Here is a 27,594-nt window from a genome sequence, read left to right as displayed (position 1 = left end):
TTTGGTTCACCATGTAGAAAATGATGATCTGTATCACATAGAATGTTCAAAATCTGATGAAGCTGTTATTATAGGTCAAGATATGTCACCTTACACACACAAACATGATAGACTTACATGCATTGCATTTTTCTTGTCAAAAATAAATTATGCGACCTGAATTAATTAATTATTCCTATTGGTGGTGGTGAGATGGGGAGGAGGAATGTCGAATTAAAATTTTGAAAAGATTGGTGCGAGAAAAAATTAACATATACCAATAAAACTTGATTCCACAACAAGGTTAAATAACAAGAACGAAAAGGAAATCAACCAAAAAAACTAAAAAGATAGAAGTAAAAAGTATGAGCGAACTAAGGGCGTGTTCGGAGGCTCTCCAGCTCTAAGCTTCACAAATTTCTGGAGTGGAGCTGAGCTGAACGAGTTTGGGCCAAGAAGCTAGAAGCGAGAAGCCCGGCCAACCGCTAGTGTAAAAACGTGAAGCACCAAAAGTCCAGCTCCACGGATTGGAAAAGGAGAAGTTTGCTCAAATTACGTACAAATGCCACCGCCAAGTGATGGCACATCGAATCGGTACGCTCGTGGAACATATCGCTCGATGGAATCGATACTTTGTGCTCCTTCTCTCGCTGGAAAGCCAAGCTGGGCTGCCTCCAACCGGCCCATTAGGGTGCTAAGGCGGGCCACCCATGCTGCCAGCCCATAGTAGCGATGGGAGAAGCTAGCGATCGGAGCCGAAAGAAGTTGTCTCGCTGCGTGGAGTGAGAAGCTGAGATGGAAAGCTAGAATCGTGGAGTTCGTAGAGTTGGGAGGAGATCAGAACAGGCCCTAACCTGTGGTTGGAGGTTAGGAGGATAGTCATATCTTCAGTCCGCCAAGGTTCAAATGCTAGACTTGACATTGGTGTTCGTGTGTGTTGACTTCATAAAATCTCAAGATGCTATGTCGGCTCAGTCTCTCAAAGGTGTTCATAGGAATAGGGTGTGCGTGCGTGTGTTTATAAGATAAGAGTATGTGAGCGATTTTGATTGTACCGTGTTTAAAAAAGAATTCATTTCGGCTTATGGGGCCAGGCCTGGCCAGCTTCGAGTGACGCGTCCCGCACGATTTGTTTGATGCTAGAAAGGGGAGCCCTATTCAGCGCCCTTAGTGGAAATAATGCTGCTAAAATGGATGATTCCTATTTAGCGCTTCAGGCGCCGGTTGCAGTTCATTCTGCAAACCGGCGCACATATCCCTCAGTTTCGGACCAGCCCATTTACGTTTTTTTATTTTTTAAAACTCCAAAAAAGGAGGGTGCAAAAGTGTGGGTCGCGACTGGGTTTTTTTCAGCGATCTCATTGTCACACCAACCTGTCACTCGTGTATACCCACTTCATTTCTTGTTTTTGAACATATAGGAAATGCCCCCTATGTTTTCTACATTTTTTCTCTTGTCTTTCATTTTCCTGTTTCTTTTTTATTTTCTTAAATGCGTGAATATTTTTCCAAATTGAATGATATTTTCTGGAAAATTGACAATTTTTTAATTTGATGATTTTTTTTTCAAAATTTGGTAAACTTTTTGAAAAATTATGAATATTTTTCAAATTTGATGAACATATTTCAATTGGATGAACTCTTTTTACAAATTCAATGATTTTTTTCAAATTTCATGAAATTATTCCAAAATCGGTGAGCATTTTTAAAATTCAATGGTTTTTTTCAAAATCTTTTGTCCAATTTGATAAACTTTTTAAACAAACTGGTAAATGTTTTCCAGTTTTCATGAACATTTTTTCAAAATTAATGAACATTTTCTTTGAAATTTGTGAACTTATTTTTTCAAAATTTTGATGACATTTTTCCAATTTGTTGTAAACTACTCCCTCCATTCATAAATATAAGACCTTTTAGAGATTGCACTATGGACTACATACGGATGTATATAGACATATTTTAGAGTATAGATTCACCCACTTTACTCTGTATGTAGTCGTAGTGGAATCTCTAAAAGGTCTTATATTTAGGAACAGAGTGAGTATATTTATGAAAATTGATGAACTTTTTTAATAGAGCAACGTTTTTTTTGCATGTTCATGAACTTTTTCCGAAATCTATAAAGTTTCCATTTTTTAAAAGAAAATCATGTATGAGCGGCTAATGTAGTTTTAATGTATTTGCGTTGTATTCGGTCACTTGCAACGACATGCCCCAGTGGTCAGCCAAACACTTGTAGGAATTGTAGGCGTGCATATTTTTTTAGGGGTTTCGCCTTTTAAAACCATTATGCGTGTTGCACCTTCGTGTGTTGGCCCACCTGGCGCTGTAGTGAGCAACGGTTGTGTTCTACAGTGCTTACATCGCCCAATAGGAGCTCGGCGGATCCTATTTGGCGCTTCAGACGCCCGTTTCTATTGTTTTCACAAACGGGCAACTGAAGTGCACGTTTAGTGGACGCGCGTCTGGTGGAACTCGAACCAGCGACCTCTTGGTCGATTGCACCCTGCGATAATCACCCACCCGCCTCACCACATGTGCTCAGTTACATCTTCTTCACTCATTTCTTCTGCTTCATTTATCTTTTATCTTTTTTGTTTTGGTTTTTATTCCTCTTTTTTTTGTTTTGCTAAATTTGAAAAAAATTCTTTAAACATTTGATGAACTTTAAAATCGATGAACTATTTCAAATTTGATGAACTTTTATCAAGTTTGATGATTTTTTTCAAATTCAATGAACACTCTTACAAATCGACGATCAAATTCTATGAACTTTTTATAAAAATAGATGAACTTTTATCAAAATTGATGAAGTTTTTTCAAATTCGGTGAACATTTTTCAAAAATCGATGAACTTTTTTCAAATTCAACTAAACTTTTTTCAAATTCTAATGAACATTTTTTCCAAAATTGATAGACTTTTTTGAAAATTTTGAACTATTTTGGAAATAAATGGTACAGGTTTTAATTTTTTTGAGCTTATTCTTAAAATTGATGAACTTTTTTCAAATTTTGTGAACTTTTTTAATTCAATGATATTTAAAAAAACGATAAACCTTTTGAAAATCTGTGAACATTTTTTTGTTTTAGTTTTCTTCTTCTTTCTTTTAAGTCAACAGACCGCAAATGTTCAAACAACGCTTGAGTGAGCGAGTGACCGGGCAGGACGAGTCGAGCGCTCGCCACATCGGCACTTGCTTACAAGCTTTTTGTTTACTTTTTTTCTTTGTTTAAAAGCTTATTCTTTTTTTATATGGCCACAATGCGAAATACGTAAACCAAGATAGCAATTGGGTATATATGGGAACAATCTTGTGACATAAAGGATGATACGATACCAATATGATATGGACAAAACGGTGAAACAGGGATGGCTGAAATGTCAGAGGCCGGACATCCGGGCTCGGGGCCGGAAATCCAGGACCTGATGTCCAGAACCGCGCGCGAATTGCGCTCCAGGCGCCAGATGTCCAGCTTGGGTTCCGGATGTCCGGCTCGACAATTTCAGATCGGGATTTGGACTTCGAAACTCGATTTGAGAGCGAAAACTGATAATTTTATGGGCAAAATTTAACTATGAGCTGGCTGCTGTGAGCGCCAGCTTCTGGCGCCTAAAGCGCCAATTAGGAGCGCCCTAGGAACTCCCACTAAAATGCCCAAATAGTCCTTTGAGGAAACGCCCGCAGGGGGCAGCCCATGTATCACTCTTGTTGCAGAAAAGATTCAACGCCATTTGGTTTGAAGGAAAACTTGATTAAAAAAAACAATATGAGGTGGCTCTAAAAAAGGCTACAAGCCTTTGACATGAACTTTTATTATTTCGAAAATAAATTTATGGATAAAAAATCACGGTTTCTAAAACTTAACGGATTTTAAAAATCACGAGTTTTTATAAAATGCTCATTAATTTGTTTTAAATTCTTTAATGGGTTAAAAATATTCACTTAGAAAAGTATTCATGATTGTAAAAACTGTTCATAAATTGGAAAATGTTTATATATTAAAACGTACTACCTATGTAATTATATATAAAACATTTTTGCAGTTCAAAATATTCTGCAGACGTAGTATTCACTTAGAAATATATTGATCAATTTGAGAGAATGTTCATGAATTGAAAAATATTCAGTTTTTTGAAATATTTGTATATTTGTTAGAAAAAAGTAGGACGCCGATAACTGCCACACGTGTGGCATATACGACATGCGCCCACATACGTGTGTGGTGTGAGCAGGAGGCAGCCCACACGGGCTGTGTGTGGGCGAACATTAGAATTGCCCACACGTGTGGGCGCGGCTACTTCGTGCCACATGCCCAACAAGTACTACTCATCTTCACCCCGTGCGTGTGGCACGAAGCAAAAATGCCCACACATCCTGACGCAGCTACGTTAGGTACCTCACGGGATGACGATTTAGTTGCCATCCTGATTGGCAGATGTAGTTATCCGGGATGGCAAGTGTAGTTGTAAACAACTCTATCTGTTTTGGTTAACTATAGTTGACATGTCTAATTTATGGTAGTTGCCACGTGTAACCAAACCGTAGTTGCCGTGTGTGATTAACTACTTGCCACATATGGTCAAAATAGTAGTTGTCATGTGTGTTGACCTAGTTGCCACGTGTGGTCCAACCATAATTGACATGTATTGTTAACCACAGCTGTCATGTGTGTTTATCTGGTTGCCACGTACGGACAACTGCAGTTGCCGTGTAGCAAAGAATCACAGTTGCCATGTGTGTGTACTGAGTTGCCACGTACGCGTAACTGCAGTTGCCATGTAGCAAAGAATCACAGTTGCCATGTGTATATACCGAGTTGCCACGTTCGCGTAACTGCAGTTGCCATCCACAAGGTAGTAGTGTTGTGTGGGCGAAAAGCAGTTCACCCACACGCGCATGACCTAGTTGGTGGCTGTGTGGGCGGAAAGCAGTTCGCCCACACAATGTAGCTGGCAAACAGCGTGGTGCGGGTGTGTGGGCAAACTCTCCAACGCCCACACACCAGCCCCGTCCTACGTGGCACATCAAATTCATCTTTTCGTGTCAAGAATCGTGCAAAATACAGTGAACGACGATCTAGACGTGTGGACGAGTTAAATACCTGTGGGCGTTAGTATTTTCAAAAAAGTAAAGAAAAGTAGAAGAAAACCAGAATAAAAAAAACCGTGCAAACACAAGTAGAGAAAAACATAACGAAAACGCTTCGCTGCCAGGGAAGAAGAATCGGAAACACCATACTAGTAACCCTTTTTTTGAAATGGTAGACCCTTGTAGCTGAGGCAACGGCAGGGCGGGTGAGCTCGCGCGATCTAAGAAGTAAGAAGTTAATCAAGCTAAGGAGGTGTGTTCTCCCCTCAAGCAGCAGCAGTGACAGTTTTTATTTTCAGAAAAAACTTTCAATCTATTCATCTTTAATCATGGTAGTATAACGAACATTAGAAATAATAAAAATTACATCCAGATTCGTAGACCATCCAGCGACGACTACAAGCACTGAAGCGAGTCGAAAGCGCGCCGCTGTCGTCGCCCCTCCCTCATCGGAGCCGGACAAACCTTGTTATAGTAGACAGTCAGGAAGTCATCGTGCTAAGGCCACGTAGAACCAACGCACCAGAACAGCAACCGCCATAGATGAAGAGTGTAGATCAATAGGATCAACCTAACACACGAACGAAGACGAACGACGAACAGATCCGAGCAAATCCACCAAAGAAAGATCCATCGGAGACACATCTCCACAAACCCACCGATGATGCAAGACGCATCACCGGAACGGGGGCTACGCGGGGAGACCTTTATTCCATCTTCAGGGAGCCGTCATCGTCTCGCCTTCCTGATCAGGACACAAACCCTAACAAAGCTCAAAAAAGATTTAAAAATGGAGTCCTCCCACCGGTAAGGGCTGAGATCCACTCCGCCTGCAGCAGCGGCAGTTGATTGGACTGGAGGAGCTATGATGCTTTTAAAGTTTGTTACTTCCTCCGTCTCAGTAGTGTCAAAAACGTTCTTATATTATAGGATGGGGGGAGTAGTCATGATGAAAAATTAACTAGCAACCGAAGATACTCTGGTTTTCCCCCTCCTCTATGTTAATTGCTGGACCTGCTTGAGCTTACATGGTCAAACTGATCAGTATTTTCCCACGTACGTGGTCATTATGCCCTGGAAAAAAACTACTATGGGAAATGGTGAGCACAACAAGAGCATTCTGACACAGATGCCCGCAAAACCAGCTGGCTGCTCTAAGTGAGTACTCACATCGTCGATACCACGATTAGGCTTTGCGTCAAATGACCAAACTAATCAAAATATATAAGCTGAAACTTTAACTAATCAACCGGGTAATCCAACTTCTCCTTTTCCCTGTTCACGAAACAAAGGCCGGTTCTTCTTTATCCGGCAATGACAATGCATCATTGTTTAACCTGCCGATCAACATCTTGCGCACGGTCCTCGAAGTGAAGCAAATCACAAAGACTCTTGTGTGTCACGCGATACTCATGACAACAAATGTCGTTTTGAAGTAACTGTTTTTTCTTCGAATCTATGAAGTAAATATTGTTGGGTTAAGTCCCTCAATATGAAGGTATGTTGGAGCCCAACATCAGCCCAAAAACCCAACACGCATGAGCCATTGATTTTCGCTGCATCCAATGGCCGAGAGCGCTTCCAAGGAAAGCGGGACAAGGGGAAAACCTAGCCGCTCCACCCTTGCTGGTGTGTGGTTGTCATTTCCGTGGGAGTGAGAGAACACACAAAATAACACAAACAGAGAGAAAAGAGGAAGAAGAAGAAGTGAAGGTTATGTCTAGATTTGATGCATCTAACAAAACAGTCAAGCTGGTGATTGAAGGCTCAAATGTGCTTGGATTGGCACCACTCGTTCCATAGTTTGAGTACTTCGATCTGGTTAGCTGATTGTGAGGATTGGGTCAGTGGAGCATCAGATTTGATAATGATTTTATCATCTTGGACTGCTGCAGTTTCAGAACAGAGTAATTGTAACACTCACGATACGGCTATATCTCCCACGTGTCAAGACACGACTTAGAGGCATAACCGCATGGTGATTTTGTCGCAAGAGGGGTAATCTTCACATAATCTCATGTACGGAATAAAAAAGGGATAAAGAGTTGGCTTACAATCCTCACTTCACACAAATAACAAGTTAAACATACATCATCCAAAGTACAATCAAGGTCCGACCACGGGACCAAAATAAAGGAAGACAACCCCAAATGCTAGATCCCCAAACGTTGCAACCGGGCTCTGCTACTGATCACCAGGAAACGAAACATAGTAACGACCAAGGTCCTCGTCGAACTCCCACTTGAGTTAGGTAGCATCACCTGCACTGGTATCATCGGCACCTGCAACTGTTTGGAAGTATCCGTGAGTCACGAGGACTCAACAATCTCACACCCGCGAGATCAAGACTATTTAAGCTTATGGGTAGGATAGGGTAATAAGGTGGAGCTGTAGCAAGCGCTAAGCAAGTATGGTGGCTAACATACGCAAATAAGAGTAAGGTGAGAAGCTACGCAATGGTCGTGAAGTTAGAAGTGATCAAGAAGTGATCCTGAAACTACTTACGTTCAAACATAACCCAAGGCCGTGTTCACTTCCCGGACTCCATCGAAAGAAGACCATCACGGCTACACACGCGGTTGATTCATTTTAATTAAGTCAAGTGTCAAGTTCTCTACAACCGGATATTAACAAATTCACATCTGCCACATAACCGCGGGCATGACTCTCGAAAGTTTATACCTTGCAGGGGTGTCCCAACTTAGCCCATCACAAGCTTCCTTCTCTCTTCCACTATGGCCTATCAAGGCCCATTAACTCTCCGGAGGGTTCTGGTAACCCCCCGATACTCCGGTAAATGCCCGAACTAATTCGAAAACTTTCCGATGTCCAAACATAACCTTCCAATATATCAATCTTCATGTCTCGACCATTTTGAGACTCCTCGTCATGTCCGTGATCACATCTGGGACTCCGAACTACCTTCGGTACATCAAAACACATAAACTCATAATATCAATTGTCATCGAACGTTAAGCGTGCGGACCCTACGGGTTCGAGAACTATGTAGACATGACCGAGACTCATCTCCGGTAAATAACCAACAGCGGAACCTGGATGCTCATATTGGTTCCTACATATTCTACGAAGATCTTTATCGGTCAAACCGCATAACTACATACGTTGTTCCTTTTGTCATAGGTATGTTACTTGCCCGAGATTCAATCGTCGGTATCATCATACCTAGGTCAATATCGTTACCGACAAGTCTCTTTACTCGTTCCGTAATGCATCATCCCGCAACTAACTCATTAGTCACATTGCTTGCAAGGCTTATAGTGATGTGCATTACCGAGAGGGCCCAGAGACACCTCTCCGACAATCGGAGTGACAAATCCTAATCTCAATCTATGCCAACTCAACAAACACCATCTGAGACACCTGTAGAGCATATTTATAATCACCCGGTTACGTTGTGACATTTGATAGCACACTAAGTGTTCATCCGGTATTCGGGAGTTGCATAATCTCATAGTCATTGGAACATGTGTAAGTTATGAAGAAAGCAATAGCAATAAACTAAACGATCATAGTGCTAAGCTAATGGTTGAAAGTGCAAGTGGCACCTATACTCTATTTTGGTGTGATGGCAATGTGGTTAGTTGAACTAATATCAGTCACTAAAGTTTATCTCAGGATATTGGTTCCAAGTGCTCCATGATGGAGATGTGCGACCCCCCATTTCAAAAAGGTCAAAGGCGTGGTCTTCCGGTGCTTCGAAGGTTTTTAGTTTGTGGTTTGCTTCGAGTCGTAGGAAAGACCGCACTATTAAGAGGGGTTTGTGTGGTTGAAAGTTGTGTGGGAATGCCATTGCCTAAACTTACACTTAGCCTACCCACTCCTACCACCTAAAATCCTAGTGTGTGTGCTGGTGGTACTCAGAAAGGTTGTGACAGAAAGTTATTGGGTACCCCGTGCGCACGGGGTCTTTTGACCCCCATGCGCACGGGGTAGTGCGTAACTCTCTGGGTACCCAGTGCGCACGGGGTACTGCGTAACTCTCTGGGTACCCAGTGCGCACGGGGTCTTTTGATACCCGTGCGCACGGGGTCTGGTGAAACTCTCTGAGTACCCCGTGCGCACGGGGCTGACTTAGCCCGTGCGCACGGGGTCCAACGGGCAGATTCTCCCACCCGGCCAAGAACACTATATAAAGCCTCTTCTTCCACCTCCAACCCCTAACCCTAATGTCTTGTTGAGCTCCACCATTGCTACGCCCCATTTTGCTCAATATTCTCAATCCCTCCACCCAAACTTGTTGAAACTTTGGGGATTGGGAGAGCAAGACCCGATCTACAACTTGACCAAACCAAATCGTGTCCCCCGCAACATTCTTCCCCATTGACTTGTTACTCTTGGAGCTTGGGATCCTAGGCGGCTAGAGGTCCCTCCGGAAGCTTCCTTGCTTGCGGTGTGCTCCGGAGAAATTTGTAAAGGTGTGGTGGTCGCCTTCAAGACCAACCCCGAGTGATTCAAGGCTCATCCGTTGGGGGTGACTCGAAAGAGATTACGGTGAGCCTTCGGCGGCGTTCCGCAAGCTTTGGCTCCGGCACCGCTCCAAACGAAGAGTAGCTCTTCCCCAAGGAAGAGTGAACTTCGGGTTAAAATCCGCGTCCTCGTCTCACTTGTGGTTAATTCTTTCCCGCACCTTACTTTGTTGTTGTATGCTTGTTGGCTTGCTACTTAGTTTGTTGCCTAGCATATTTATCTTGGAGCTTGTTTGTCATATAGGTTGCACTCACCTAGTTGCATATCTAGTGAACTCTTTTATCCTCTAAGCCTTAAAAACGATAAGAAATATTAAAATTTGTAGTCTCCTATTCACCCCCCTCTAGTCGACCGTATCAATCCTTTCAATTGGTATCAGAGCCTCGTGCTCTAATATAAGGTTTTACAACCTTAGAAGATATGGTCGATCTAGGGAATGAGGGAGGTGGCGCACCCGTTGCGGGGGATGGTCAAAACCTACCCCCCGCCGTGAACGAGGCACTTGGTGCCCCGGTCGTTGCTCCCGCCACTCCTCCTAACCCGGGCGCCCCCTTGACCGCGACCGATATTCTTTTAGTGTTTGCGGACCTCAAAGCCTCTATGTTGAAAGAGGTTCGGTCCTCGGTCAAGGAGGAAATTGATGCTCGCTTGAAGCCATCAACATCTGCATCAAACTCGTTTGATCCAAATGACGTTCATGATGCGGATGACTCGAGGGAACCTCTTGCTTCTCCGGCTCGTACTCAAGTTCCCAAGTACAATGCCGTGGAACCTTTTTACTCTCCTCAACCTTTGCAACATCCTTGCATTAATCTCGTTGGGCCTCCGCCCCCTTTTAAAGCTAATGCATTTGCTAAGTGGAAGCTAGATATGGAGTCACACATGTGCAATGCTTCAACTCAACTGTGGTGGATTGTGGTCAATGGGTTCAACCCCAAGGACCCAATGAATCTCACTCTAAGGGAAGCGGTTGATAACCAACTCAATGCAACCACACACAACATGTTACGCACCGCTATGACCAAAGACTATAGTGACTCCATTGATCTTCTCAAAACCACAAAGGAAATTTGGGGTTGCCTTGAGGAGGCTCTCAAAGGAGATGAAGCCATTCGAAGATCTCGGTTGGCTTTGCTCAAGCAAGAAGTCAATCTCTTTGTGAGGAATGAGGGTGAGTCCACAGAAGAGGTTTACCGAAGGTTGAAGTCCCTTGTGCTCAACTTGAGAACCTTTGGGTGCACTTGGGCAAATGATGATTTCATCAAGGACAAGTTCATAGATGCTATGGTTCTCACAGAACATACCATGGTCATGATGGTTCATCAACGTCCAGACTATCACAAGTTGACCGCGGCTCAAGTTGTTTCCACCTTCTCTACTCATGTTCTTTTGGAAACCAAGTCCAAGAAAACCTTTGCAATAGCTCAAGCAACCAAGAACTCCAATTTTGCTTTGAAGGCCAAGAAAGTGATAAGCCAACCCTCAAGGGAGGAAGACGTGAGTGAAGAGATATGTGAGGAGGACACTGACACCTCGTGCCCGGCAAATGATTTTGCAGAAGACTTGGCACTCTTAGTCAAGAAGTACTCCGGGACCATGGCAAACAAAGGAAAAAATCTTCAAGGAAGATCCTTTGGACGAAGGAAATGCTACAATTGTGATAGTCCAAGACACTCTGTACATGATTGTCCGTATGAGAGACATGAAGACAAGTCCGAGAAGCTTGTGCTCAAGAAGAAGAAGTTCACCAAGTTTGCAAAGAGGAAGGGTGACAAGGCTCTTGTTCATGAAGAATGCATGTCTGGAGATGAAGATGACGGTGATGATGATCAAGTGGGCACGGCCGCCTTTGCCATGCATGCCGCTACCTCCTCCTCCACCACCGGCCTATTCGACTCTCCAAACGAGGACAAGACTTTCACTCATCGGTGTCTCATGGCCAAAGAGGTAAAAACCAAGTCCAAATCCAAGAAACCCGACAACTACACTCCCAATGTCTCATGTGAGATAGTGGAGGATGAGTGTGATGAGGGCATGGATAATGATGAGGAATCCTTAATGGCTTTCATGAAAACTCTTCATGGTGAAGCTCGTGCTCGTTTTGGCGATCTCCTTAAGTCACTTGCCGAACGCGATGACTTTATTGAGAACGTTGAAAACCTCCTTATAGAGGAAAAAGAGAGAGTTGATCTCCTCAAGCACGAACTTAATGAAGAGAGTGTCATGAGAGCTTCACTTGAGGAAGCCTTATCAGCTCATCAAATTGACTTTGTTAAAACCAATAATTCTTTGCAACTTGCTCTTGAGAACAAAGATGCTCTTAACGTTAGAGTTGAAAAGCTTCTAGTTGATCACACAAGACTTGTTGAGGAGCATGAGTTCCTTGTGACTAGTTCCAAGGTTGTCAAAGGTGACCTCATTGCCCTCACTGAGTCTTATGCTCAACTAAAAGCTAAAACCATTCAGGCTCTCACTTCCATACCTCATATAGATTTAAATGATGATGCTTGTACGACTAACTTTGTTCATGATTGCACCTCCCTTCAAGAGGAGAATAAGAAGTTGAAGGCCCAAATTGAGAAAGGGCTTGTATCATGCATCCAAGGGGAGAAAAACCAAAACGACCTCTTGAGCAACCAAAAGGAGTGTGTTGCCAAGGAGGGAGTTGGGTTTGATCCCGCATCTAAGAATGGTAAGAAAAAGAAGAAGAACAACAAGAAGAAGATCGGTCCGACTCCTTCCCCTCCCCAAAAGGTAGTGTTTGTGCAAGAAGGGCACAAGGAGAAGGAGAAGGAAAAGGAGGGTTTTGGGAGTGGCAAGGTCATCAGGGACAAGGCCATTCCCAAGAATTTTGCCATCAAGAACAATCCATCTTATGTTCTCATGAGAGGAGATGATGGCTATACTTTTGCAAAATTTGTTGGGACTAACTATGATGATTATGCTTGGACTATTTGGGTTCCCAAGACCCTTGTTGCTAACTCACCAAGACCCATTGCAAAATGGGTACCTATAACCAAAGCTTGATTCTTGTAGGACTATGTCTCCGGTGGGACTCAATGGATGATCGATAGTGGATGCACCAATCATATGACCGGAGAAAGGGAGATGCTTGTGGAGTTCGTTGATTCACTCAAGGCCTCTTCGAACATCTCTTTTGGTGAAAATAGCAAGGGCAAGGTATTGGGTTTGGGCAAGGTGGTAATCTCTAATGGTTCGTCTCTTTCAAATGTCATGCTTGTCCAATCCCTTCACTACAATTTACTTTCAACTATTCAATTGGCTCGCGCCGGATATGATTCACATTTTGGTGAATTCCATGTGACCGTCTTTAAGAGAAGCAATCTCAAAGTGGTCTTTGTTGGGAATGTTGAAGACAACCTTTATGTGGTTGGTTTCTCAAAAGAGAAAACTCATCTTGCAACATGCCTAATGGCCAAGGCCGATGTGGGGTGGCTATGGCACCGTAGGCTAGCCCACGCGGGCATGAGAAATTTACAAGCTCTCTTAAAGGGGGAGCACATCCTTGGACTAACCAATGTGTCTTTTGCCAAAGATCGTCCTTGTAGTGCTTGTATTGCCGGAAAGCTTCATGAAAAAGCTCATAGAGTGAAGACTTTCATCACCACCTTGAGGCCCCTTGAGCTTATCCATTTGGATCTATTTGGGCCTCGAACATATGATAGTCTGGGAGGGAGGAGGTATTGGCTTGTCATTGTTGATGACTACACACGATATACTTGGATGTACTTTCTCAAGACTAAAGATGAAACTCAAGAAACCTTCATCAACTTTGCCAAAGAAGCTCAACGTTAACATAACTATGAGATCAAGGCAATTTGAAGTGACAATGGCACCGAGTTCAAGAACTATACAATGGATGAATTCTTGAGTGAAGAGGGGATAAAGCACCAATATGCCACACCATATACTCCCCAACAAAATGGTGTTGCGGAGAGGAAGAATCGGACTCTTATTGAGATGGCTAGGACCATGCTTGATGAGTACAAATCTCCATACAAGCTTTGGGCCGAAGCCATCAACACCACATGCCCTGCTTCAAACCGTCTTTATCTTTGCAAGCTCAAGAACAAGACCCCGTATGAGCTCCTAATCGGAGAAAGCCTAACGTCAAATACTTTCGAGTATTCGGTTGTAAGTGTTTCATTTTAAACAAGAAATCCCGATTAGCTAAATTTGAGCCTAGAACTTATGAGGGCATATTTGTTGGATATGCATCAAACTCTCATGCTTACCAAGTTCTCAATAAATCCACCGGGTGCATTGAGGAAACGGTAAATGTGGAGTCTGATGAAGATAATGGCTCCCGTGTGGAGCAAATTGTTCCTAGTGTTGTAGGTGATGAGGCTCCTTCACAAGCTATAATGACAATGGGGATAGGCCACATTCTTCCACAAGAAACAAGCCATGTCCAAGTAGAAGAAGACGGAGTAAGAGCCCCTCTTGTGGAGTCTCCACAAGGGAAGTCATCACCGACACCACTTGTTCATGATGCTTCGGGAGATCATGAACCTATCCAAGAACAAGATCAAGTCCCTCATATTCCTGAGCAAGATCAAGAGCAAGCTCTTCCAAATGACGAAGAACTAATCACTGAGGCTCAAGATCAAGCTCAAAGTCATGATCAAGATCAAGATCTACCCCAACCACAATTTTCTCCGTCTTCATCACTTCCTAATGAGCAAGAACTTGTGGTTGCAATCTCCAAGGCTAAAACAATCTCAAGGACAAGCTTCTTCATCAAGTCCAAAACCAAGTGAAGAAGTGAAGGAAATATGCCCTAGAGGCAATAATAAAGTTATTATTTATTTCCTTATATCATGATAAATGTTTATTATTCATGCTAGAATTGTATTAACCGGAAACATAATACATGTGTGAATACATAGACAAACAGTATGTCACTAGTATGCCTCTACTTGACTAGCTCGTTGATCAAAGATGGTTATGTTTCCTAACCATAGACATGAGTTGTCATTTGATTAACGGGATCACATCATTAGGAGAATGATGTGATTGACTTGACCCATTCCGTTAGCTTAGCACTTGATCGTTTAGTTTGTTGCTATTGCTTTCTTCATGACTTATACATATGAATATGAGATTATGCAATTCCCGTTTACCGGAGGAACACTTTGTGTGCTACCAAACATCACAACGTAACTGGGTGATTATAAAGGTGCTCTAAGGTGTCTCCGAAGGTACTTGTTGGGTTGGCGTATTTCGAGATTAGGATTTGTCACTCTGATTGTCGGAGAGGTATCTCTGGGCCCTCTCGGTAATGCACATCACCTAAGCCTTGCAAGAATTGCAACTAATGAGTTAGTTGCGAAATTATGTATTACGGAATGAGTAAAGAGACTTGCCGGTAACGAGATTGAACTAGGTATTGAGATGCCGACGATGGAATCTCGGGCAAGTAACATACCGATGACAAAGGAAACAACGTATGTTGTTATGCGGTTTGACCGATAAAGATCTTCATAGAATATGTAGGAGCCAATATGAGCATCCATGTTCCGCTATTGGTTATTGACCGAAGATGTGTCTCGGTCATGTCTACATAGTTCTCGAACCCATAGGGTCCGCACGCTTAACGCTATGATGACAGTTATATTATGAGTTTATATGTTTTGATGTACCGAAGGAGTTCAGAGTCCCAGATGAGATCTGGGACATGACGAGGAGTCTCGAAATGGTCGAGACGTAAAGATTGATATATTGGATGACTATATTCGGACATTGGAAAGGTTCCGAGTGATTCGGGTATTTTCGGGAGTACCGGGGAGTTACGGGAATTCGTATTGGGCCTTAATGGGCCATACGGGAAAGGAGAGAAAGGCCTCAAAGGGTGGCCGCACTCCTCCCCATGGGCTAGTCCGAATTGGACTACGGAGGGGGCGCCCCTTCCTTCCTTCTCCTTTTCCCTTCCCTTTCCTTCCCTCCTACTCCTACTACTTGGAAGGGCTCCTAGTTCTACTAGGAAAGGGGGAATCCTACTCCCGGTGGGAGTAGGACTCCCCTAGGGCGCGCCATAGAGAGGGCCGGCCCTCCCCCTCCTCCACTCCTTTATATACGGGGGCAGGGGACACCCCAAAGACACAACAATTGATCTCTTGATCTCTTAGCCGTGTGCGATGCCCCCCTCCACCATAATACACCTCGATCATATCGTAGCGGTGCTTAGGCGAAGCCCTGCGTCGGTAGAACATCATCATCGTCACCACACCGTCGTGCTGACAAAACTCTCCCTCAACACTCGTCTGGATCGGAGTTCGAGGGACGTCATCGAGTTGAACGTGTGCTGAACTCGGAGGTGCCGTGCGTTCGGTACTTGGATCGGTCGGATCGTGAAGACGTATGACTACATCAACCGCGTTGTGCTAACGCTTCCGCTTTCGGTCTACGAGGGTACGTAGACAACACTCTCCTCTCTCGTTGCTATGCATCACCATGATCTTGCGTGTGCGTAGGAAAATTTTGAAATTACTACGTTCCCCAACAGTGGCATCCGAGCCAGGTTTTATGCGTTGATGTTATATGCACGAGTAGAACACAAGTGAGTTGTGGGCGATATAAGTCATACTGCTTACCAGCATGTCATACTTTGGTTTGGCGGTATTGTTGGATGAAGCGGCCCAGACCGACATTACGCGTACGCTTACGCGAGACTGGTTCTACCAACGTGCTTTGCACACAGGTGGCTGGCGGGTGTCAGTTTCTCCAACTTTAGTTGAACCGAGTGTGGCTACGCCCGGTCCTTGCGAAGGTTAAAATAGCACCAACTTGACAAACTATCGTTGTGGTTTTGATGCTTAGGTAAAGACGGTTCTTTCTAAGCCCGTAGCAGCCACGTAAAACTTGCAACAACAAAGTAGAGGACGTCTAACTTGTTTTTGCAGGGCATGTTGTGATGTGATATGGTCAAGACATGATGCTAAATTTTATTGTATGAGATGATCATGTTTTATAACCGAGTTATCGGCAACTGGCAGGAGCCATATGGTTGTCGCTTTATTGTATGCAATGCAATCGTGCTGTAATGCTTTACTTTATCACTAAGCGGTAGCGATAGTCGTCGAAGCATAAGATTGGCGAGATGACAACGATGCTACAATGGTGATCAAGGTGTCGCGCCGGTGACAATGGTGATCATGACGGTGCTTCGGAGATGGAGATCACAAGCACAAGATGATGATGGCCATATCATATCACTTATATTGATTGCATGTGATGTTTATCTTTTATGCATCTTATCTTGCTTTGATTGACGGTAGCATTATAAGATGATCTCTCACTAAATTTCAAGATAAAAGTGTTCTCCGTGAGTATGCACCGTTGCCAAAGTTCGTCGTGCCCAGACACCACGTGATGATCGGGTGTGATAAGCTCTACGTCCATCTACAACGGGTGCAAGCCAGTTTTGCACACGCCGAATACTCAGGTTAAACTTGACGAGCCTAGCATATGCAGATATGGCCTCGGAACACTGAGACTGAAAGGTCGAGCGTGAATCATATAGTAGATATGATCAACATAGTGATGTTCACCATTGAAAACTACTCCATTTCACGTGATGATCGGTTATGGTTTAGTTGATTTGGATCACGTGATCACTTAGAAGATTAGAGGGATGACTTTCTAAGTGGGAGTTCTTAAGTAATATGATTAATTGAACTTAAATTTATCACGAACTTAGTCCTGGTAGTATTAGCATATCTATGTTGTAGATCAATAGCTCGTGTTTAGCTCCCCTATTTTATTTTGATATGTTCCTAGAGAAAACCAAGTTGAAAGATGTTAGTAGCAATGATGCGGATTGGATCCGTGATCTGAGGTTTATCCTCATTGCTGCACAAAAGAATTATGTTCTTAATGCACCGCTAGGTGACAGACCTATTGCAGGAGCAGATGCAGACGTCATGAACGTTTGGCTAGCTCAATATGATGACTACTTGATAGTTTAGTGCACCATGCTTAACAGCTTAGAATCAGGACTTCAAAGACGTTTTGAATGTCATGGATCATATGGATGTTCGAGGAGTTGAAGTTAATATTTCAAGCAAATACCCGAGTTGAGAGATATGAAGTCTCCAACAAGTTCTATAGCTAAAAGATGGAGGAGAATAGCTCAAGCAGTGAGCATGTGTTCAGATTGTCTGGGTACTACAATCGCTTGAATCAGTGGGAGTTAATCTTCCAGATAAAATAGTGATTGACAGAATTCTCTAGTCACCATCACCAAGTTAGTAGAACTTCGTGATGAACTATAGTATGCAAGGGATGATGAAAATGATTCCCGAGCTTTTCATGATGATGAAATCGATGATGGTAGAAATCAAGAAAGAGCATCAAGTGTTGATGATTAACAAGACCACTAGTTTCAAGAAAAAGGGCAAAGGGAAAGAAAGGGAACTTCAAGAAGAATGGCAAGCAAGTTGCTGCTCAAGTGAAGAAGCCCAAATCTGGTCCTAAGCCTGAGACTAAGTGCTTCTACTGCAAAGGGACTGGTCACTAGAAGCAGAACTACCCCAAGTATTTGGTGGATAAGAAGGATGGAAAAGTGAACAAAGGTATATTTGATATACAGATTATTGATGTGTATTTTACTAGTGTTCTTAGCAACCCCTCGGTATTTGATACTGGTTCAGTTGCTAAGAGTAGTAACTTGAAACGGGAGTTGCAAAATGAACAGAGACTAGTTAAGGGTGAAGTGACGATGTGTGTTGGAAGTGGTTCCAAGATTGATATGATCATCATCGCACACTCCCTATACTTTCCGGATTAGTGTTGAACCTAAATAAGTGTTATTTGGTGTTTGCATTGAGCATGAATATGATTTGATCATGTTTATTGCAATACGGTTATTCATTTAAGTAAGAGAATAAATTGTTGTTTTGTTTACATGAATAAAACCTTCTATGGTCATACAACCAATGAAAATGGTTTGTTGGATCTTGATTGTGGTGATACACATTCTCATAATATTGAAGCCAAAAGATGCAAAGTTAATAATGATAGTGCAACTTATTTGTGGCACTGCCGTTTAGATCATATTGGTGTAAAGCGCATGAAGAAAATCCATGCTGATGGGCTTTTGGAATCACTTGATTATGAATCAGTTGATTCTTATGAACCATGCCTCATGGGCAAGATGACTAAGACTCCCTTCTCCGGAACAATGGAGCAAGCAACTGACTTATTGGAAATAATACATACCGATGTATGCAGTCCGATGAATGTTGAGGCTCGCGGTGGGTATCGTTATTTTCTGACCTTCACAGATGATTTGAGCAGATATGGGTATATCTACTTGATGAAACATAAGTCTGAAACATTTGAAAAGTTCAAAGAACTTCAGAGTGAAGTGGAAAATCATCGTGACAAGAAAAATAAAGTTTCTACGATCTGATCACAAAGACAAATATTTGAGTTATGAGTTTGGTCTTCAATTAAAACAATGTGGAATAGTTTCACAAACTCATGCCACCTGGAACACCACAACGTAATGGTGTGTCCGAACGTCATAACCGTACTTTATTTGATATAGTGCAATCTATGATGTCTCTTACCGATTTACCACTATCGTTTTAGGGTTATGCATTAGAGACAGCTACATTCACGTTAAATAGGGCACCATCAAAATCTGTTGACACGACGCCTTATGAACTGTGGTTTGGCAAGAAACCAAAGTTGTCGTTTCTTAAAGTTTGGGGCGGCAATGCTTATGTGAAAAGGTTTCAAACTGATAAGCTTGAACCCAAATCGGAGAAGTGCATCTTCACAGGATACCCAAACGAAATTGTTGGGTACACCTTCTATCACAGATCCAAAGGCAAATTTGTTGCTGAGAATAGATCCTTTCTAGAGAAGGAGTTTCTCTCGAAAGAAGTGAGTGGGAGGAAAGTAGAACTTGATGAGGTAACTATACCTGCTTCCTTATTGGAAAGTAGTTCATCACAGAAATCTGTTCCTGTGACTACTACACCAATTAGTGAGGAAGCTAATGATGATGATCATGTAACTTCAGATCAAGTTACTACCGAACCTCGTAGGTAAAACAGAGTGATATCCGCACCAGAGTGGTACGGTAAACCTGTTCTAGAGGTCATGTTACTTGACCATGACGAGCCTACAAACTATGAGGAAGCGATGATGAGCCCAGATTCCGTGAAATGGCTTGAGGCCATGAAATCTGAGATGAGATCCATATATGAGAACAAAGTATGGACTTTGATTGACTTGCTCGTTGATCGGCAAGCAATTGAGATTAAATGGATCTTCAAGAGGAAGACAGACGCTGATAGTAGTGTTACTATCTACAAAGCTAGAATTGTCGCAAAAGGTTTTCGACAAGTTCAAGGTGTTGACTACGATGAGAGTTTCTCACTCGTATCTATGCTTAAGTCTATCCGAATCATGTTAGCAATTGCCACATTTTATGAAATCTGGCAAATGGATAAACAAAACTACATTCCTTAATGGATTTATTAAAGAAGAGTTGTATATGATGCAACAAGAAAGTTTTGTCAATCTTAAAGGTACTAACAAAATATGCAAGCTCCAGCGATCCATCTATGGACTGGTGCAAGCATCTCGGAGTTGGAATATATGCTTTGATAAGTTGATCAAAGCATATAGTTTTATACAGACTTGCGGTGAAGCCTGTATTTACAAGAAAGTGAGTGGGAGCACTACAACATTTCTGATAAGTATATGTATGCCATATTGTTGATCGGAGATGATGTAGAATTATTCTGCAAAGCATAAAGGAATGTTTGAAATGAATTTTTTCAAAGAAAGACCTCGGTGAAGCTGCTTACATATTGAGCATCAAGATCTACAGAGATAGATCAAGACGCTTGATAAGTTTTTCAATGAATACATACCTTGACATAGAAATTTGCAAAATACTTACGTATCTAATGTGGCAGACCCGTTGACTAAACTTCTCTCACAAGCAAAACATGATCACACCTTAGTACTCTTTGGGTGTTAATCACATAGTGATGTGAACTAGATTATTGACTCTAGTAAACCCTTTGGGTGTTGGTCACATGTCGATGTGAACTATGGGTGTTAATCACATGGTGATGTGAACTATTGGTATTAAATCACATGGCGATGTGAACTAGATTATTGACTCTAGTGCAAATGGGAGACTGAAGGAAATATGCCCTAGAGGCAATAATAAAGTTATTATTTATTTCCTTATATCATGATAAATGTTTATTATTCATGCTAGAATTGTATTAACCGGAAACATAATACATGTGTGAATACATAGACAAACAGTATGTCACTAGTATGCCTCTACTTGACTAGCTCGTTGATCAAAGATAGTTATGTTTCCTAACCATAGACATGAGTTGTCATTTGATTAACGGGATCACATCATTAGGAGAATGATGTGATTGACTTGACCCATTCCGTTAGCTTAGCACTTGATCGTTTAGTTCGTTGCTATTGCTTTCTTCATGACTTATACATATGAATATGAGATTATGCAACTCCAGTTTACCGGAGGAACACTTTGTGTGCTACCAAACATCACAACGTAACTGGGTGATTATAAAGATGCTCTACAGGTGTCTCCGAAGGTACTTGTTGGGTTGGCGTATTTCAAGATTAGGATTTGTCACTCCGATTGTCGGAGAGGTATCTCTGGGCCCTCTCGGTAATGCACATCACCTAAGCCTTGCAAGCATTGCAACTAATGAGTTAGTTGCGAGATGATGTATTACGGAACGAGTAAAGAGACTTGCCGGTAAGGAGATTGAACTAGGTATTGAGATGCCGACGATCGAATCTCGGGCAAGTAACATACCGATGACAAAGGGAACAACGTATGTTGTTATGCGGTTTGACCGATAAAGATCTTCGTAGAATATGTAGGATCCAATATGAGCATCCAGGTTCCGCTATTGGTTATTGACCGGAGACGTGTCTCGGTCATGTCTACATAGTTCTCGAACCCGTAGGGTCCGCACGCTTAACGCTACGATGATAGTTATATTATGAGTTTATATGTTTTGATGTACCGAAGGAGTTCGGAGTCCCGGATGAGATCGGGGACATGATGAGGAGTCTCAAAATGGTCGAGACGTAAAGATCGATATATTGGACGACTATATTCGGACATCAGAAAGGTTCCGAGTGATTCGGGTATTTTCGGGAGTACCGGGGAGTTACGTGAATTCGTATTGGGCCTTAATGGGCCATACGGGAAAGGAGAGAAAGGCCTCAAAGGGTGGCCACACCCCTCCCCATGGGCTGGTCCGAATTGGACTAGGGAGGGGGGGGGGGCGCCCCCTTCCTTCCTTCTCCTTTTCCCTTCCCTTTCCTTCCCTCCTACTCCTACTACTTGGAAGGGCTCCTAGTTCTACTAGGAAAGGGGGAATCCTACTCCCGGTGGGAGTAGGACTCCCCTAGGGCGCGCCATAGAGAGGGCCGGCCCTCCCCCTCCTCCACTCCTTTATATACGGGGGCAGGGGCACCCCAAAGACACAACAATTGATCTCTTGATCTCTTAGCCGTGTGCGGTGCCCCCCTCCACCATAATCCACCTCGATCATATCGTAGCGGTGCTTAGGCGAAGCCCTGTGTCGGTAGAACATCATCATCGTCACCATGCCGTCATGCTGACAAAACTCTCCCTCAACACTCGGCTGGATCGGAGTTCGAGGGACGTCATCGAGTTGAACGTGTGCTGAACTCGGAGGTGCCGTGCATTCGGTACTTGGATCGGTTGGATCGTGAAGACGTATGACTACATCAACCGCGTTGTGCTAACGCTTCCGCTTTCGGTCTACGAGGGTACGTAGACAACACTCTCCTCTCTCGTTGCTATGCATCACCATGATCTTGCATGTGCGTAGGAAAATTTTGAAATTACTACGTTCCCCAACAAGAAGAGCTTGACCTCAAAGAGCAAAAAGTGGCCGCCAAGCTAAAACATCTTCAACATCTCACCGAGAACATCTATGGAAGCATCAAAAAGGGGGTAAGTACTCATAGACGTTTGGCAAACTTTTGTGAACATCACTCGTTTGTCTCTTGTGTTGAGCCCCTTAAGGTGGAAGATGCACTTGATGATCTAGATTGGATAGATGCCATGCATGAAGAACTCAGCAACTTCACCCGCAACAAAGTGTGGATCCTTGTGGAAAGACCCAAGGAATATCATAATGTCATTGGGACAAAGTGGATTTTCAAGAACAAACAAGATGAGCATGGTCAAGTAATAAGGAACAAGGCAAGGTTAGTGGCACAATGTTTCACCCAAGTTGAAGGTTTGGACTTTGGTGAAACTTTTTCCCCCGTTGCCTGTCTCGAATCCATTCGCATCTTGCTTGCTTATGCCTCCCATCATGATTTTAAATTATATCAAATGGATGTGAAGAGTGCATTTATTAATGGTCCTCTTAAGGAGTTGGTGTATGTCAAGCAACCTCCCGGTTTCGAAGACCCCGATCACCCCTCTCACGTTTATGAACTCCATAAGGCACTCTACGGACTCAAACAAACACCTCGTGCTTGGTATGATCACCTTACGACATTCCTAAGCGAGAAGGGGTTCCAGATTGGGGTAATAGATTCCACTCTCTTCACGAAGAGGGTAAAAGGAGAGTTGTTTGTCTGCCAAATATATGTTGATGATATTATCTCTGGGTCCACTAACCATGCTATTAACGTTGAGTTTGAGAATCTTATGACTAAGGAATTTACTATGAGCATGATGGGAGAGTTGAAGTTCTTCCTCGGTTTTCAAGTGAAGCAATTGAGAGGAGGAACCTTCATCAACCAATCACGTTATATTCAAGACATGCTCAAGAGGTTCAAAATGCAAGATGTCAAGCCAATGAAGACACCCATGCCCACAAATGGTCAACTTCATCTTGATCCCAATGGTAAAGAAGTGGATCAGAAGGTATATCACTCTATGATCGCTTCCTTGCTTTACCTTTGTGCATCTAGGCCAGATATTATGTTGAGTGTGTGTGTATGTGTGCAAGATTTCAATCCGCTCCTAAGGAGAGCCACTATTCGGCAGTGAAAAGAATCCTTCGATATTTGGTTCATACCCCAAACTTGGGCCTTTGGTATCCCAAAGGATCATCATTTGAGTTAATGGGATACTCGGATTCAGATTGGGCCGGAGACAAGGTTGACCGCAAGTCCACTTCCGGTTCATGTCAACTCCTAGGGGGATCATTGGTAAGTTGGTCTTCAAAGGAGCAAAATTGTATATCTCTCTCTACGGCCGAAGCCGAGTACATTGCCGCCGGAAATTGTTGTGCTCAGTTATTATGGATGAGGCAAACTTTGACGGATTATGGTGTCAAATGTGACAAAGTGCCTCTTTGGTGTGACAATGAAAGTGCAATCAAGATCGCCGAGAATCCGGTTCAACATAGCAAGATAAAGCATATTGAGATTCGCCATCATTTCATTAGAGATCATGTGGCGAAGGGAAACATTGAGTTACTCCATGTCAACACCGAGAATCAACTAGCCGACATCTTCACCAAGCCGCTTGAAGAAGCAAGATTCCGCGAGTTAAGGCATGAGCTAAATATCGTGGATATAAGTAACTTGGGATGAAATTCTTGCTCATACACACATACTCATGTATTATCTTGCTTAGATGTAGGCACATGTCTAGGGGGAGCTAGCTTAACTCATGAGCTATCTCATCCTAGAAGTGCATAAATCAAACACAATCTTTCACATTAACCACTTTTGGTGGTACTTGTGCTTCAAAGATGAGTATTGGTCTTGGGCCCAAGGTTCATATCTTTGCGGTGCCCTACCAAATAAACTCAAACATGGTGGCTTAGGCCACCCCCTCTCTTGAGGGTTGTGTCCGTGTTTGCTTCGTGTGTGTTGTGTGTTGTTTTTCTTGTCTTTTATCTTTTTTTTCTTGGTGGGTGTTTCTCGCTTCTCTTCTGGTACAAGTGCTCCACATATACCCTTCTCGTAGTGATAGGTCATATCTTGCGATGTATTCAGAAATATAGACCAAGTGTCGTGTGAAGAAGGGGTAAGAGTCTACACTCAGCCCTATATTCAAAAAGGCACTCTGGTCAAAATTCCTGAATACCCCGTGCCCACGGGCTCTGTACCGTGCGCACGGGACCCCCGTGCGCACGGGGCTCACTTAGCCCGTGCGCACGGGGCTCATTAGCCCGTGCGCACGGGGTCCGCGATTTCTGGCCCTAAAGAGGTGGGGCGTGAGGGGGGGGGGTTCATTCCCACCCATTCGCCCCCTCCACTCCCCAGAACCTCCAGCGCCGCCGCCATCACCTCCGCTCGCCGGAGCACCTCCGGGCTTCGTCGGGCTTCCTGCTCTGCAGATCTGCATCAAATGGGATCCTCCTCTGGTTGGTTCTGTCCACATGCTCTCTCCCCTTGGGTTTCTATCAAGTCTTCCAGCTTTAGGGTTTCCTTTCTCACTAGACTCGTTTGGCTACATCTAGTATCTAGGTAGAATTCAAGTGCATAGATCCTTTGGTCCCCCTGCTGCACCCACTCCCGGATCTTGATATGGAAGTGGCTACCGCTGGGAGACCCTCGTGTCCACGGGGTGTTTGACCCCCGTGCCCACAGGGTCTAAACCCCCGTGCGCACGGGCCATCCAGGAACTTTTTACTTTAATTTTGTCTATCTCCTTGCCATACATCATGCACTTGTACTCATTTGTGTTTCGTGCTTCGTGTTGTTGGGTGTTTGCGTGTGTTTCAGATTCCGCTAACAAGAGGGCTGAGCTTCGTCGCAAGTGCCCAAAAGGAGGTTCCAAGGATTTCTCAATTGCTCGTCGTCAGCCATCTGAAGGCATGGGTCAGGGGTCTGTGTCAGGTCAGGGCCGTGTTTGCCGTGCTGCCTCAAAGTGGCCCGTTGTTGAAGCCTCCGATAACTCTGAGGAAGAATATGACTTGCAAGATGATGCTTACTATGACAACCCCAATGTTGATGAAGAGATAGAAGAAGATGATCATGTTGATGAGGATGAAGAGGAGGAAGAAGAGTCTAGTCCCGAGCAGGCCATTTCGGGCGGGTGTGACCTCCGGAATATGCCTCTTGCCAAGTGGACCAAGCCAGAGCTCTAGGCTGGGAGATAGAGCCATCCTTATGCAGCTGCCACTGGTATGGGAGTGGATCCCCGCTTCAAGAACGAGTTTCAGCAAAGGGTCTATCATGAGCTTATCATGACCAAGTCGAAGTAGTTTTCTCCTCACAAGCAAGTCAACACTGAGAGTTTGTGTGACAATGATCATTTTTATCCCGGTGTGTACTCCGCTCTTGGAAGATTGGGTCTCATTCCGTTTGTCACATTCAACCATCGCTATACTGAAGATCTTGTAATGCAGTTCTTTGCCACTTTGTATTCCTCCAATGACTCTGCTTGCACCCTCACGTGGATGTCTGGAACACATCGGTGCTCTGCTCCTATGGCTAAGTTCTCTGAGATCATTTCCTACCTTTCATGGATGCAGAGGTTGTATCTGATGAGCTTGGCATAGTTAGAGAGAGTGGGCAGCGCACTAAGGATGAGATTTCCTTTGCATACAAGCAAGAGAAGTCGTTTGTCACTGGGTCAATCAAAGATCTCTTGCCCCTCTATGACACCATGCGCCATATCCTGAGGTATACCCTCACTCCAAAGGCCGGCGATTCCCATAATATTCGGAGCTCCATGCTAGATGTATTTGTGTATATTCATCATCAGAAGAAAGTGGATGTTCTGGATTTCATGTACTACGAGCTCCGTCAGTGTGTGCAATAGAACAAGTCCTTGATCTATGCTCCATTCATTCAGGCTTTGATTGAGACCGTCTGTCCAACTAAGTATATTGCCTCATTCAAGACCTTTGTTCCCAAGCGCAAATCCAACTGGACCCCAGCTGCTCCTGCTCCTTATGTGCCTATTAAGAAGGGGCGCAACCCTAGGCCTGAGGATCGTTCTACTTTCACTCCAGGCATATCCTCTACTACACGGATCCCTCGATCTTTCCCGACGGCCGGGTGGCGCTTTGATGATGATGATGCCTCGAGTGCTCCTCCTCTTGTCTAGCGAGTCTGAGTGTCGCCATCTGTCTCCTTTTTGTTGTCTTGATGACAAAGGGGAGAAGTGGTGTGTTCGTGTGTGTGTGTTGTGTGTGTGTTGAGATCTCAAGCCTCGTGTGTCTCGCTGTTGGTTGGGTTTAGTTGGCTTGAGATACTCTTATGTGCTTTTCGTTCGTGTGGTTGTGTGAGCTTCTCAGTTATGGTTGTGAGACTCTAGCTTTATTAGTCAACCTATTGCAATTATTTCATCTTGCTTACTATGTGTCTCACAATAATTTCACACTACACTATGTCATGAGATCTAGGCACCGTTATAGGTATATTATGTTTGATCTCATGTCTTGACAATAATGATCGTGGTGGAGCCTCCTATGTGTGTAGTTGATGCTTTCTCAAGCATCCCTTTTATCCGGGCACACATATAGGGGGAGCTACCATGATCATTATTTGTCCCATGGGTTTCTAATCATTTTATCCTCTATGCCATGATCTAACCACGTTGTCATCAATGCACCAAAAAGGGGGAGACTGAAAGTGCAAGTGGCACTTATACTATATTTTGGTGTGATGACAATGTGGTTAGTTGAACTAATATCGGTTACTAAAGTTTATCTCAGGATATTGGTTCCAAGTACTCCATGATGGAGATGTGCGACCCCCCATTTCAAAAAGGTCAAAGGTGTGGTCTTCCGGCGCTTCGAAGGTTTTTAGTTTGTGGTTTGCTTCGAGTCATAGGAAAGACCGCACTATTAAGAGGGGTTTGTGTGGTTCAAAGTTGTGTCAGAATGCCATTGCCTAAACTTATACTTAGCCTACCCACTCCTACCACCTAAAATCCTAGTGTGTGTGCTGGTGGTACTCAGAAAGGATGTGACAGAAAGTTACTGGGTACCCCGTGTGCACGGGGTACTACGTAACTCTCTAGGTACCCCGTGCGCACGGGGTCTTT

The 27,594-nt window shown here is 43.6% G+C and overlaps 1 pseudogene; it reads left to right on the top strand.

The window, feature by feature from the left end:
* Positions 1-9,977: 9,977 nt before the first annotated feature.
* On the top strand, positions 9,978-25,687 carry LOC147985854 (uncharacterized; annotated as a pseudogene).
* Positions 25,688-27,594: the final 1,907 nt, after the last annotated feature.

Source organism: Triticum urartu, chromosome 2A (genome assembly GCF_056163025.1).
Source record: "Triticum urartu cultivar PI428250 chromosome 2A, HENAU_Tu73, whole genome shotgun sequence".
Taxonomy (NCBI): Eukaryota; Viridiplantae; Streptophyta; class Magnoliopsida; order Poales; family Poaceae; genus Triticum; species Triticum urartu.
Note: the sequence above shows the minus strand (reverse complement) of the source record. Positions and strands in the feature narration are given on the sequence as shown.